The 15,301-nt window shown below is 45.4% G+C and overlaps 1 protein-coding gene across 5 annotated transcripts in view; it reads right to left on the reverse strand.

Moving 5' to 3' along the window:
• Positions 1 to 15,301, reverse strand: part of LOC117430387 (collagen alpha-1(XXVI) chain-like) — a 58,730-nt gene that overhangs the window by 42,492 nt on the left and 937 nt on the right. The gene's annotated exons all lie outside the window — the stretch shown is intronic.

Consider the following 15,301-nt stretch of genomic DNA (forward strand, 5'->3'; position numbering starts at 1 on the left):
GTAGCGTGGGGTCGAGTGCGCCCCGCCCCTTTGGTCCCACTGCCGATTATTTCCACTCCTTTTGAACGCATTGCAATGGACATAGTGGGTCCTTTGCTACCTTCTGACTCCGGGTATACGCATATATTAGTGGTGGTGGATTATGCAACGCGATACCTGGAGGCAGTTCCATTGAGGTCCACTAGTGCCGCTGCAATAGCCACCGAGTTAGCGCAGATTATGGCTAGAGTAGGGATCCCCAAGGAGATTTTGACCGATCACGGGACCAATTTTCTCTCCAATACATTACAGCAGGTGTACAAAATATTGAAAATACGTCCCATCAGGACGTCCGTTTATCATCCACAATCGGACGGTCTGGTTGAACGTTTTAATCAGACCTTAAAGTCGATGCTGAGGCGATTTGTAACACAAGAGCAGAAACATTGGGCATCGCTTCTTCCCTACCTCCTTTTTGCGGTGAGAGAAGTGCCGCAGAGTTCAACGGGGTTCTCCCCCTTTGAGCTCCTATACGGCCAGCAGCCTCGCGGCATTCTCGACCTGCTGAGAGAGGGGTGGGAGGAGCACAAAGGCTTGTCTAAAAATGCAGTGAAGTATGTGCTCCTACTAAGAGATCGCCTGGATTTGGTCGGTTGTTTGGCCCGAGACAACCTCAGATCGGCTCAGCACCGACAGCAGCAGCATTACAACCTTTCGACCAGAGGACAAGGTAATGCTGCTACTTCCCTCATCAGAATCAAAACTGTGTGCTAAATGGCAGGGGCTGTATGAGGTGATTCGGGCTATAGGGAAAGTAAATTATGAAATTAGACAGCCCGATCGCCGGAATGAACGTGAAATTTACCATGTTAATTTGTTAAAGCCCTGACAGGCAAGGGAGGTCTTATTTATAGCCCCAGGCAATATGGAGGATGATTTAGGCCCCTGTCCAGAGACCCCGAGCACAAGAGTGATTTCAATGGGGGAACAGTTGGTTCCGGATCAGCAAAGAGAGCTGCGTAAGCTTATTGAGGAGTTCAGTGATGTTTTTCTGACGTGCCCGGCAGAACAAACTTAGTTGAATATGACATTATCTCTCCACCAGGTTTCACAGTGCGAGAGAGACCGTACCGGATCCCGGAAAGTCGACGAAGTGGCGTGCGCAAAGAGGTATGGGATATGCTCGAGCTTGGGGTGATTGAACCTTCCAGGAGCGAGTGGTGCAGCCCCATTGTCATAGTGGCTAAGAAGGACGGCACCAACCGCTTCTGCGTAGATTTCAGAAAGGTAAACGCTATTGCTAAGTTCGATGCGTATCCCATGCCTCGGGTCGACAAGCTTTTAGACAGACTGGGAAAAGCGAGGTTTATTTCCACTCTGGACCTGACGAAGGGATACTGGCAAATCCCTTTAACCCGCAGCTCCAGAGAGAAAACCGCATTTTCAACACCAGAAGGGCTGTTCCACTTTAAAACCATGCCATTTGGGCTACATGGTGCGCCCGCTGCCTTTCAGAGACTGATGGACCAGGTTTTACGCCCACATCATGAATATGCAGCAGCGTATATTGATGATGTGGTGATTTACAGCTCCACCTGGCGAGAGCATTTGGCTAGGCTTGCAGCTGTTCTTCAGTCTCTAAGAGCAGCCCGGCTGACAGCTAACTTGAGAAAATGTGCGTTTGCCAAAACAGAGACTCAATATTTGGGATTTTTAATGGGAAATGGAAGGGTGAGACCTGTGGTCACCAAAATCCAGGCTTTGGTTGATGCAGCGATCCCCAAAACCAAGACTCAGGTGAGGTCACTACTGGGCTTAGCCGGTTATTACCACCGCTTCATCCCCGAGTACGCCACAGTGGTTAACCTGTTAGTCGACCTCACCAAAAAGAGTGCTCCAAATTTAATTAAATGGTCAGCTGAGTGACAGAGGGCGTTTGATACGATTAAGCGTAAACTTTGCCAGGCCCCCACTCTTATTACCCCAGATTTCACCAAGAGATTCATCCTCCACACCGACGCCTCGGATGTAGGTTTGGGTGCAGTCTTGTCCCAAAAAGTAGCTGGAGTAGAACACCCGATATTGTACCTAAGCAAGAAAATGTTACCTCGGGAACGTAACTACTCCGTAGTCGAAAAAGAGTGTTTGGCCATTAAATGGGCTACTCACTCTTTACGATACTACCTGCTGGGACACTCATTTGATCTTGTCACAGACCACGCCCCACTCAAGTGGTTAAGCACAATGAAGGACAGCAATGCCCGGATAACTCGGTGGTATCTGGCATTGCAGCCCTTCATGTACCATATGGTACACCGTGCGGGGAAAGACCACCAAAATGCGGATTATTTTTCCCGGGAGGGGGGAGCAATGGGAAAGGTAGATTTAGCCGAGTGTTCCTTCGGCTCCACTCTGAGCGGTGGGATATGTGACAGAAATACAATGAGTTCTGGTGATAAATCTTCCTCCCGACCTGTGAGGGCGCTAAAGAACGGGAGGAGAAGTATCTGGAAGGGCTGGCCTGACAGTTCGTTTCCGGGACCGGGAAGTGGGTCAGCCTGGAAGGAAGCGAGACTCTGTTGTAAGACCGTATTGATTTGACAGGTAAACGAGGGGCAGCTGCAAGTAATAAGGCAGCTGCAACCGTTTACCTAGATATCATGCGGGATTACATATAGGGGCCAGGGTAACGCTGTTCTTTTCCTTCGTTTGGGTTAAGCCAAGGACCGAGAAGGACGTTAGTAATAAAACTGTATTACTCTATAGAGAGTTGCGTGTGTGTGTGTTTGTGTTTGTTTATCACTGTACAATAACTGTCTGTGTTTTTGAAACCACCAGACAGCTAAAGCACATCCGGAGCTGTCGCCTTGGGCCAGCACAAGCCGGATCACCAATGCATGAACTGTCACGGAATAAAAAAGTGTATTCACTCACCACCAGCACGACTGCACGCACCCGAGACGGGTGAACGTGTTTTTGTTTTCTTTTTCCAGGACTGTAAACCTGTGTTTTCATCCCCGCGCTCTACACATCGTTGTGTATTGCCGGGGCTTATTATTTATGGTCACTAGACCAGGAATTAAAATAAAATAAAGCTTTTTTCCACTGGATTATCGTTGTCTGCCTGTCACTCCTGCACCGCATCACCGCTACACCTGTTCCCCTTACTAACCACTTTGCCACAGCTCAACACAAAATATTGTCAACAATATCGCTTATTTTACCAGACTCAGACTCCTTCTTGCTTACTAAATATATAACAACAACAACATTGCACTTACATACCAGCCCCATATAGCGCCTTTCAAGACCAGGGCCTCTCAAAGCAATGAACACGTTTGAACACAGCAAACATGGTTACAAATAATAGTTCAAAATGAATAAGAAACATTTTAGTTGTTAGTCAGCTATTTAAAATCAATTCATAGCCTTACGGCAATGTGCCAAGAAATGCCTTTTCAAGGAGAGATTACGCATTTTAAACCATGGAACTCACAGCAAACGCAGCATCCTGTGAGCGCAGTGTATGGCCAGGGATGTATAGAGACAACAATTCAGTGAGATATAAATGGAGCAAGACCAACGGGCACAAGCCTGGAGTTAAATGGCCAAGAGCTTGTGAGAAAACTGCATGGGACACAGTAAACACAGATCTCTGCGTTGCATTGGAAAGATTAAGTGGAACAGTTGAAAAGAAGCTGGATAAATTTGGGGACATCATCTACGCATATGGAAGTGAGAGGTTTGGAGTTGAAAAAAGGAAGGAAAAAGTACAAACTATTCCTGGAAAGTCTAGACGGCAGCAGGAGATTGAACGCTTAGTTAGAGAAAGGAGACAGCTGAGGAACCAATGGAGAAGAGCAGAACAAAGTCAGAAGGAGGGACTCAATCTCTTACAAAGGGTCATAAAAGATAAGCTTGCAACATTGCGCAGAGCTGAGCGCCTACGGAAACGCTACAAAAAGAAGGAGCGTGCGAGAGCTAACTTTTATAAAGACCCATTCAAATTTGTAAAGAAGTTATTCACCAGTGAGAAGAATGGCACACTAAAAGCATCTAAGGTTGAGCTGGAGAGATATTTGGAGGAAACACATACAGATTCAAAAAGGCAGGAGCCTATGTCAATTCCGTCAGACATCCCACCTATCAATCCACCAGAATACCAAATGGAGGACTGTGCACCTAAGTGGAAAGAAATAGAGCAAGCTGTGAAAAAAGCAAGGGCTTCATCATCTCCAGGGCCTAATGGAGTTCCGTACAGAGTGTACAAGAGTGCTTCAGGAGTTCTACGAATTCTGTGGAAATTGATGAAAGTGGCATGGGAAAAACAGGTTGTACCAAGAGCATGGCGCCGAGCAGGTGGAGTCTTTATACCTAAAGAAAAAGATTCTACAAGCATCAGTCAGTTTCGTCCCATTTCCCTATTAAACGTAGAAGGCAAGATTTTCTTCAGCATTATTGCTCAGAGATTGTCAGCTTACCTATTAAAGAACTGCTTCATTGACACTTCAATACAAAAAGCGGGCATTCCAGGTTTCCCAGGTTGCTTAGAACACATCAATGTGATCTGGCAACAAATTCAATCAGCTAAAAAGGAGAGGAAGGAGCTCCATGTGACATTCCTGGATTTGGCTAATGCATATGGTTCAGTGCCACATGAACTACTTTGGGCAGCATTTGATTTTTTCAGTGTACCGATGACAATAACAAATTTAGTGAAAGCCTATTTTGGAGATTTGCAATTCAGTTTTTCAACTTCAGAATTCAGCACTACATGGCAATGCCTAGAGGTTGGAATAATGGCAGGATGCACCATTTCTCCACTGGCTTTTACCATGGCAATGGAAGTAATCATTAGGGCATCAAAATGGGTAGTAGGAGGAGAGCGCTTGGCTTCTGGAATGCGACTACCACCAATTCGAGCATACATGGATGACATGACAACCATGACTACAACAGTAGCCTGCACTAATCGATTATTGGGCAAATTAACCAATAACATTGAATGGGCACGAATGCAATTCAAGCCCACTAAATCAAGGAGCATCTCTATAATTAAAGGCAAAGTAGTAGATAAAACATTCTTCATTAATGGTGAGGCAATACCAACAGTGTCTGAGAAGCCAGTGAAGAGTCTTGGGAGATGGTACGACGGGGATCTAAAGGACACAGTTCGTGTGGGAGAAGTTAGACAACAAGCAGTGGAAGGGTTGAAGAGCATAGACAGCTGCGCACTACCAGGTAAACTAAAACTCTGGTGCTTTCAGTTTGGTCTACTGCCGAGGTTGCTGTGGCCACTGACTGTGTACGAGGTTTCTTTGACAACAGTAGAGAAGCTGGAAGCTTTAATCAGTTCATACATCAGGAAATGGTTGGGAGTTCCACGCTGCCTCAGCAGAGTGGGACTTTATGGTAAAGGAATACTGCAGCTACCAGTCTCTGCTCTAACCGAGGAGTTTAAGTGCGCCAAGGTCAGACTGGAAATGACATTAGTAGAGTCACGCGATAAATGCGTAAGGGAGGCAGCACCTGTGTTGAAAACTGGAAGAAAGTGGGCGGCAAAGAAAGCTGTGGAAGATGCAAAGGCTGCCCTTCGAATTGGTGATATCATGGGGCAAGTTCAGCATGGAAGAGGGGGTCTTGGTTTCAGTTCAACTCCTCCTACATGGCACAAGGCGGCCCCAGCTCAAAGAAGGAAGCTGGTAGTCAACGAGGTGCAGAAGCAGGAGGAGAGGATGAGGTGTATAAAGGCCATTTCCCAGGCCAAACAGGGAGAATGGATGAGATGGGAGAGTGTGGAACAACGCAAGATTGGCTGGCAAGACCTATGGTCAATGGAACAGAGCAGGATCAGTTTCCTCATCAGGTCAACATATGATGTTCTCCCATCACCACAGAACCTAAACCTCTGGGTAGGAGAGGATCCCTCATGTCCTTTGTGTTCATCACCTGCAACATTAAGGCACATTTTGACAGGATGTAAGGTGGCTCTTAGCCAAGGACGGTTTACTTGGCGCCATGACCAGGTGCTGCGATGTTTGGCCTTAGCATTGGAAGACAAGCGTAACATGACCAATAAGTTGCCACCTGTTCCATCAAAACATTACACACAAAAGACAACATTCCTCCGCCCAGGAGAGCAACCACCAAGAAAAGGTGTTAAAACCAATCCTCGCCCAGGACAACTGGAAGCTGCTAGAGACTGGAATATGCTGGCAGATGTTGGTCAACGGCTTATTTTTCCACCTGAGATTGCCACCACTAACCTTCGACCAGATATTGTCTTGTGGTCTGGATCAGCACGCCTTGTTCACCTGGTAGAGTTAACAGTGCCATGGGAGGACGCTGTAGATGAGGCGTATGAGAGGAAGAAACTGCGGTATGCTCAACTAGCCACTGAAGCGGAACAGCGAGGATGGAGAGTTCGGGTTTACCCAGTGGAAGTGGGTTGTCGAGGATTTGTGGCACACTCTACAACCCGGTTTCTCAGAGACGTCGGATTCAGTGGCCAAGAGTTGCGTCGCACAGTGAAGAACTTATCTGAAGCAGCAGAGAGGAGCAGCAACTGGCTGTGGTTGAGACGGAAAGATTCTGGCTGGGGACAGGTAAGTAAGCTGGGCTGAGTTGAGTGGGGGACGGAGGGGGGTGATGCTGGGACGCCAGAATCACCGTCGAGCCCTCTTGAGGTGTCGTGGGCTAGTCGACGAAACACTGAGGATGGAAGGTGCCCACTTGAAAACCCCAGAGATGTACCCTACTTAGCTCAATCCAGACGGTTGTCATGCTGATGCGCTGGGGAGGCCGCACTTTGGTTGATCCCCGGAGCCAGCATCGCAGCCGTCGTGTGTGCTGATGCGCCAGGGAGGCAAAATAAGCTGATCCCTGGAGCCAGCATTACACTTCAGCCATTAACACCAGACAGAAGGATATCTACATCATCATATGGAAGGAAACGTAAATGGATGGAGACACATATGGATCACATTAGTTTACTGTAAAGCTACGTCTTAGTTGGTGCTTATCTTGGCGAGAGCCGAGTTCAAATCAGCATGAAGTTTTAACATCTACTCTCGTGTAATGGAAATCAGGGAATGAAAAGGATCTTAAAATTAGCTCTAAATCATACTGGAAGGAGGTCAAAACCGGGGTGATGTGATCGGATTTTCTAGACTTAGTTAACACTCTTGCAGCATCATTCTGAACAATAAGAACATAATACAGACGATAAAGCTTTATCAGACAGGCCAGCAAAGGGTGCATTGCAATAATCAATCCTAGAAGAAAAAAAAGCATGGACCCTTAAACTGATGACGGGTACCCAGGAGCATTATCTCTGTTTTATCTAAATTCAGAAGAAGAAAATGTTGCTGCATCCATTTTGTTATGTGAAAATGACAAGCAGGCAGATACAGCTGAGCGTCGTCAGTATAACAATGAAAGTTCACCAGAATCGATCTCTGAAATGGATGATACTGAACCCCCAACTGTTCCCTGTTTGAAAGATGTTTTTTAAGGCAGCACCAGATCAGCATATACAGCCTTTAAGAGGGCGAAGGAGAACAGAATGATCCACAGCATCAAAAGCAGCGCTCAGATCTAACAGAACTGATGGAGATCTGAATCAGATGCTGCCAAAATATCACCTCCTCTTCAAAATATTATAATGAGCAATCTGTCCCTCAAGTGCAGTGCTGCCCAAATACAGAACTACTGTGGATGTATTTGGTATTCATTTTGAATGTTGCAACCACCATTGCATGTACTATTTTTTGGAGGGTGGATGCAAATGTCCCACCCAGTCATTCTGCATTCAGAATTAGGGGTACACTTAAACTGTCCCATAGTAGAATCACACCAAAAGGTAATAAAGCACAGTGGAAATATAGTAAAGCATAGATAAGCATTGTAAAACCAAAGGGTTGCAAAGCACATTACAAACAAAAACATGGCAAACCATGGCAAACTATGGTAAATGCATTGTTCAAGGGAAAACGACTGTGCTAATTTACTGTGCTTAACTTTGATAAGGGGTCCAATCTCTTGCTGTCTCACAAGTGCATTGATACACCCAAAATCTAGTCAGGCTTATCAAGACACAGTGGGCAAGGGCAGTGCTAATGTGCCAGTAGCTGTCAGAGGTTAGAGTATGTGTCTATTTAACTGATGGTGTCTGCATGTGCATCGCAGGTTAAAGGATGTATACATCTGCTTGTCTGTGTGTTGATCATTCAGAAGATAAGATCCATTTGTTGCTCTGCTTAAGGGCTTGGCAGCAAAAGGCAGTAGCAGTGTAAACAACTGTGCTCAGTGATCCCCTGTGTTTTGTTAAGGATAATGCGCTGTGTGTGGAGGTGCATTTTCCCAGAATGTCCTAATCTCATTTTAACTGCAAACTATATAATAGAACTTCTATCTTGTACGGCATCTCCCTGAAAAACCAGAGAATTAGAAGGGAATTGAACCCTCAAGCATCTCTCTGCAAACATTGAGAAAACAGATACCATTGAGAGCAAATATCAGTGCCTGCATCACAAACTGCAGGATTAAACCAGCCCGCAGAGAAAGAACATGAGAATAAAAGAAAGGTTTGGGAACGAGAAGAGGCTGTTTGGCCGATCAAGGCTCATCCCTGGTGACCACACCACTTGTAATGGTTAGGGGATCTAATTTAATAGGACAGAATCCAATCATTTTTCAAATGTTCCCAGTGTTCCCATGTTTAGAGCCAAGTACACCCTGATACCATCGCTGGTACAAGGGAGGCTTTTTTGTTATTGTTTAAATAAACAAGAACATTTTGGGAGAAATACTGTTTGGACCTTGCACCTGTTTCCAGACCACAGGACCCTTTCCTCAGGAGGAAACACCTCCACCAAGCACAAAGGAAACACCTCCACCAAACACATCAGAAACACCTCCACCAAACACAAAGGAGGAAACACCTCCACCAAACACAAAGGAAACACCTCCACCAAACACAAAGGAAACACCTCCACCAAACACAAAGGAGGAAACACCTCCACCAAACACAAATGAAACACCTCCACCAAACACAGGAAACACCTCCACCAAACACAAAGGAAACACCTCCACCAAACACAAAGGAAACACCTCCACCAAACACAAAGGAAACACCTCCACCAAACACAAATGAAACACCTCCACCAAACACAAGGAGGAAACACCTCCACCAAACACAAAGGAAACACCTCCACCAAACACAAAGGAGGAAACACCTCCACCAAGCACAAATGAAACACCTCCACCAAACACAAAGGAAACACATCCACCAAACACAAAGGAGGAAACACCTCCACCAAACACAAAGGAAACACCTCCACCAAGCACAAAGGAAACACCTCCACCAAACACAAAGGAGGAAACACCTCCACCAAGCACAAATGAAACACCTCCACCAAGCACAAAGGAAACACCTCCACCAAACACAAAGGAAACACCTCCACCAAACACAAAGGAAACACCTCCACCAAACACAAAGGAAACACCTCCACCAAGCACAATGAAAACACCTCCACCAAATACATCAGAAAAACCTCCACCAAACACAAAGGAAACACCTCCACCACACAAAGGAAACACCTCCACCAAACACAGGAAACACCTCCACCAAACACATAGGAAACACCTCCACCAAACACAAAGGAAACACCTCCACCAAGCACAAATGAAACACCTCCACCAAACACAAAGGAAACACCTCCACCAAACACAAAGGAAACACCTCCACCAAACACAAAGGAAACACCCCCACCAAACACAAAGGAAACACCTCCACCAAACACAAAGGAAACACCTCCACCAAACACAAATGAAACACCTCCACCAAACACATAGGAAACACCTCCACCAAACACAAAGGAAACACCTCCACCAAACACAAATGAAACACCTCCACCAAACACATAGGAAACACCTCCACCAAACACAAATGAAACACCTCCACCAAACACAAAGGAAACACCTCCACCAAACACATAGGAAACACCTCCACCAAACACAAAGGAAACACCTCCACCAAGCAAAATGAAACACCTCCACCAAACACAAAGGAAACACCTCCACCAAACACAAATGAAACACCTCCACCAAACACAAAGGAAACACCTCCACCAAACACAAATGAAACACCTCCACCAAACACATAGGAAACACCTCCACCAAACACAAATGAAACACCTCCACCAAACACAAATGAAGCACCTCCACCAAACACATAGGAAACACCTCCACCAAACACAAAGGAAACACCTCCACCAAGCAAAATGAAACACCTCCACCAAACACAAAGGAAACACCTCCACCAAACACAAATGAAACACCTCCACCAAACACAAAGGAAACACCTCCACCAAACACAAATGAAACACCTCCACCAAACACATAGGAAACACCTCCACCAAACACAAAGGAGGAAACACCTCCACCAAACACAAAGGAAACACCTCCACCAAACACAAAGGAAACACCTCCACCAAACCCATCAGAAACACCTCCACCAAACACAAAGGAAACACCCCCACCAAACACAAAGGAAACACCTCCACCAAACACAAAGGAAACACCTCCACCAAACACAAATGAAACACCTCCACCAAACACATAGGAAACACCTCCACCAAACACAAGGAGGAAACACCTCCACCAAACACAAAGGAAACACCTCCACCAAACACAAAGGAAACACCTCCACCAAACACAAAGGAAACACCTCCACCAAACACAAATGAAACACCTCCACCAAACACAAATGAAACACCTCCACCAAACAAAGGAAACACCTCCACCAAACACAAATGAAACACCTCCACCAAACACAAAGGAAACACCTCCACCAAACACAAAGGAAACACCTCCACCAAACACAAATGAAACACCTCCACCAAACACAAGGAGGAAACACCTCCACCAAACACAAAGGAAACACCTCCACCAAACACAAAGGAGGAAACACCTCCACCAAGCACAAATGAAACACCTCCACCAAACACAAAGGAAACACATCCACCAAACACAAAGGAGGAAACACCTCCACCAAACACAAAGGAAACACCTCCACCAAGCACAAAGGAAACACCTCCACCAAACACAAAGGAAACACCTCCACCAAACACAAAGGAGGAAACACCTCCACCAAGCACAAATGAAACACCTCCACCAAGCACAAAGGAAACACCTCCACCAAACACAAAGGAAACACCTCCACCAAACACAAAGGAAACACCTCCACCAAACACAAAGGAAACACCTCCACCAAGCACAATGAAAACACCTCCACCAAATACATCAGAAAAACCTCCACCAAACACAAAGGAAACACCTCCACCACACAAAGGAAACACCTCCACCAAACACAGGAAACACCTCCACCAAACACATAGGAAACACCTCCACCAAACACAAAGGAAACACCTCCACCAAGCACAAATGAAACACCTCCACCAAACACAAAGGAAACACCTCCACCAAACACAAAGGAAACACCTCCACCAAACACAAAGGAAACACCCCCACCAAACACAAAGGAAACACCTCCACCAAACACAAAGGAAACACCTCCACCAAACACAAATGAAACACCTCCACCAAACACATAGGAAACACCTCCACCAAACACAAAGGAAACACCTCCACCAAACACAAATGAAACACCTCCACCAAACACATAGGAAACACCTCCACCAAACACAAAGGAAACACCTCCACCAAACACAAAGGAAACACCTCCACCAAACACAAAGGAAACACCTCCACCAAGCAAAATGAAACACATCCACCAAACACAAAGGAAACACCTCCACCAAACACAAATGAAACACCTCCACCAAACACAAAGGAAACACCTCCACCAAACACAAATGAAACACCTCCACCAAACACATAGGAAACACCTCCACCAAACACAAAGGAGGAAACACCTCCACCAAACACAAAGGAAACACCGCCACCAAACACATAGGAAACACCTCCACCAAACACAAATGAAACACCTCCACCAAACACAAATGAAGCACCTCCACCAAACACATAGGAAACACCTCCACCAAACACAAAGGAAACACCTCCACCAAGCAAAATGAAACACCTCCACCAAACACAAAGGAAACACCTCCACCAAACACAAATGAAACACCTCCACCAAACACAAAGGAAACACCTCCACCAAACACAAATGAAACACCTCCACCAAACACATAGGAAACACCTCCACCAAACACAAAGGAGGAAACACCTCCACCAAACACAAAGGAAACACCTCCACCAAACACAAAGGAAACACCTCCACCAAACCCATCAGAAACACCTCCACCAAACACAAAGGAAACACCCCCACCAAACACAAAGGAAACACCTCCACCAAACACAAAGGAAACACCTCCACCAAACACAAATGAAACACCTCCACCAAACACATAGGAAACACCTCCACCAAACACAAGGAGGAAACACCTCCACCAAACACAAAGGAAACACCTCCACCAAACACAAAGGAAACACCTCCACCAAACACAAAGGAAACACCTCCACCAAACACAAATGAAACACCTCCACCAAACACAAAGGAAACACCTCCACCAAACACAAATGAAACACCTCCACCAAACACAAAGGAAACACCTCCACCAAACACAAATGAAACACCTCCACCAAACACAAAGGAAACACCTCCACCAAACACAAATGAAACACCTCCACCAAACACAAAGGAAACACCTCCACCAAACACAAATGAAACACCTCCACCAAACACAAAGGAAACACCCCCACCAAACACAAAGGAAACACCTCCACCAAACACAAAGGAAACACCTCCACCAAACACAAAGGAAACACCTCCACCAAGCAAAATGAAACACCTCCACCAAACACAAAGGAAACACCTCCACCAAACACAAAGGAAACACCTCCACCAAACACAAAGGAAACACCTCCATCAAACACAAAGGAGGAACCACCTCCACCAAACACAAAGGAAACACCTCCACCAAGCAAAATGAAACACCTCCACCAAACACAAAGGAAACACCTCCACCAAACACAAAGGAAACACCTCCACCAAACACAAAGGAGGAACCACCTCCACCAAACACAAAGGAAACACCTCCACCAAGCAAAATGAAACACCTCCACCAAACACAAAGGAAACACCTCCACCAAACACAAAGGAAACACCTCCACCAAACACAAAGGAGGAACCACCTCCACCAAACACAAAGGAAACACCTCCACCAAGCAAAATGAAACACCTCCACCAAACACGAAGGAAACACCTCCACCAAACACAAAGGAAACACCTCCACCAAACACAAAGGAGGAACCACCTCCACCAAACACAAAGGAAACACCTCCACCAAGCAAAATGAAACACCTCCACCAAACACAAAGGAAACACCTCCACCAAACACAAAGGAAACACCTCCACCAAACACAAAGGAAACACCTCCACCAAACACAAAGGAAACACCTCCACCAAACACAAATGAAACACCTCCACCAAACACATAGGAAACACCTCCACCAAACACAAGGAGGAAACACCTCCACCAAACACAAAGGAAACACCTCCACCAAGCAAAATGAAATACCTCCACCAAACACAAAGGAAACATCTCCACCAAACACAAAGGAAACACCTCCACCAAACACAATGGAAACACCTCCACCAAGCAAAATGAAACACCTCCACCAAACACAAAGGAAACACCTCCACAAACACAAAGGAAACACCTCCACCAAACACAAAGGAGGAACCACCTCCACCAAACACAAAGGAAACACCTCCACCAAGCAAAATGAAACACCTCCACCAAACACAAAGGAAACACCTCCACCAAACACAAAGGAAACACCTCCACCAAACACAAAGGAAACACCTCCACCAAACACAAAGGAAACACCTCCACCAAACACAAATGAAACACCTCCACCAAACACATAGGAAACACCTCCACCAAACACAAGGAGGAAACACCTCCACCAAACACAAAGGAAACACCTCCACCAAGCAAAATGAAACACCTCCACCAAACACAAAGGAAACATCTCCACCAAACACAAAGGAAACACCTCCACCAAACACAAAGGAAACACCTCTACCAAACACAAATGAAACAGCTCCACCAACACAAAGGAAACACCTCTACCAAACACAAACGAAACAGCTCCACCAAACACAAATGAAACACCTCCACCAACACAAAGGAAACACCCCCACCAAACACAAAGGAAACACCTCCACCAAACACAAGGAGGAACCACCTCCACCAAACACAAAGGAACCACCTCCACCAAACACAAAGGAAACACCTCCACCAAACACAAATGAAACACCTCCACCAAACACAAAGGAAACACCTCCACCAAACACAAATGAAACACCTCCACCAAACACAAAGGAAACACCTCCACCAAACACAAAGGAAACACCTCCACCAAACACAAAGGAACCACCTCCACCAAACACAAAGGAAACACCTCCACCAAACACAGCAAGCAGTCTGGACTGGTATTCTAGTTGATGAAACTCGGGCCCTGTGCAACACCGCAAAACAGTAACAAGCGCCAAAGAGTTCAAACAGCCTGTTTCTCTCATTCAGAGCAATGCAAGCAAGATGATTCTCCTTATTGCATATATTTGGCTTAGTTAATAATATGCTGCAAAGACCTAAAGGGATGCTTATTAATAGGGGGTTGAAACACAAAGCATTACATGCAGTAAACCCCACTGGAATTGCTATAGTTAGAGTGCACTTAAAAGCTCCAGTGTGTCTTTAATTGTACATTAAAATATGATCACTGAGGGAATTTACCAGATGTGTTCATACTATAGCCTTCTGTGCACTCTGCTTCCTTGGAAACCAGGCACTGTTGGCATACCCATTTGTTTAAATGGTCTATGGTAGTTTTAGTGTCCTGCCTCTTTGACGTTTTCTGACCACTCTGTGAACTAAACAGCCCTCCTCCTGGTGCTACCTGCAGCAGCAGTGGGGTATGAATGTCACATGTAAACTCTCATGTAACACAGGGACACACATCAAAAATGACATCAACGGGAAAAAAGAAGATAACATTTTCCCCTTTGATTACATTTTTTGTGTTTTTTATAGTGCACTGAAAATGTTGTGAAACTCATTTGAGTATACATTAACAAAATGCTTGTTTAAATTAGCATGTGTGTTCTTTACATGACATATAATATATGGTAAGACGCCTAAAGGAATGTATGTAAGCTTTGTATTAATTAAGGTTTATGCATATGGTTATGAAGTGTAATGCTAGTTTAATACAGCTATGATTGAGTATT

This window comes from Acipenser ruthenus, chromosome 26 (assembly GCF_902713425.1).
Source record: "Acipenser ruthenus chromosome 26, fAciRut3.2 maternal haplotype, whole genome shotgun sequence".
In the NCBI taxonomy this organism is placed as follows: Eukaryota; Metazoa; Chordata; class Actinopteri; order Acipenseriformes; family Acipenseridae; genus Acipenser; species Acipenser ruthenus.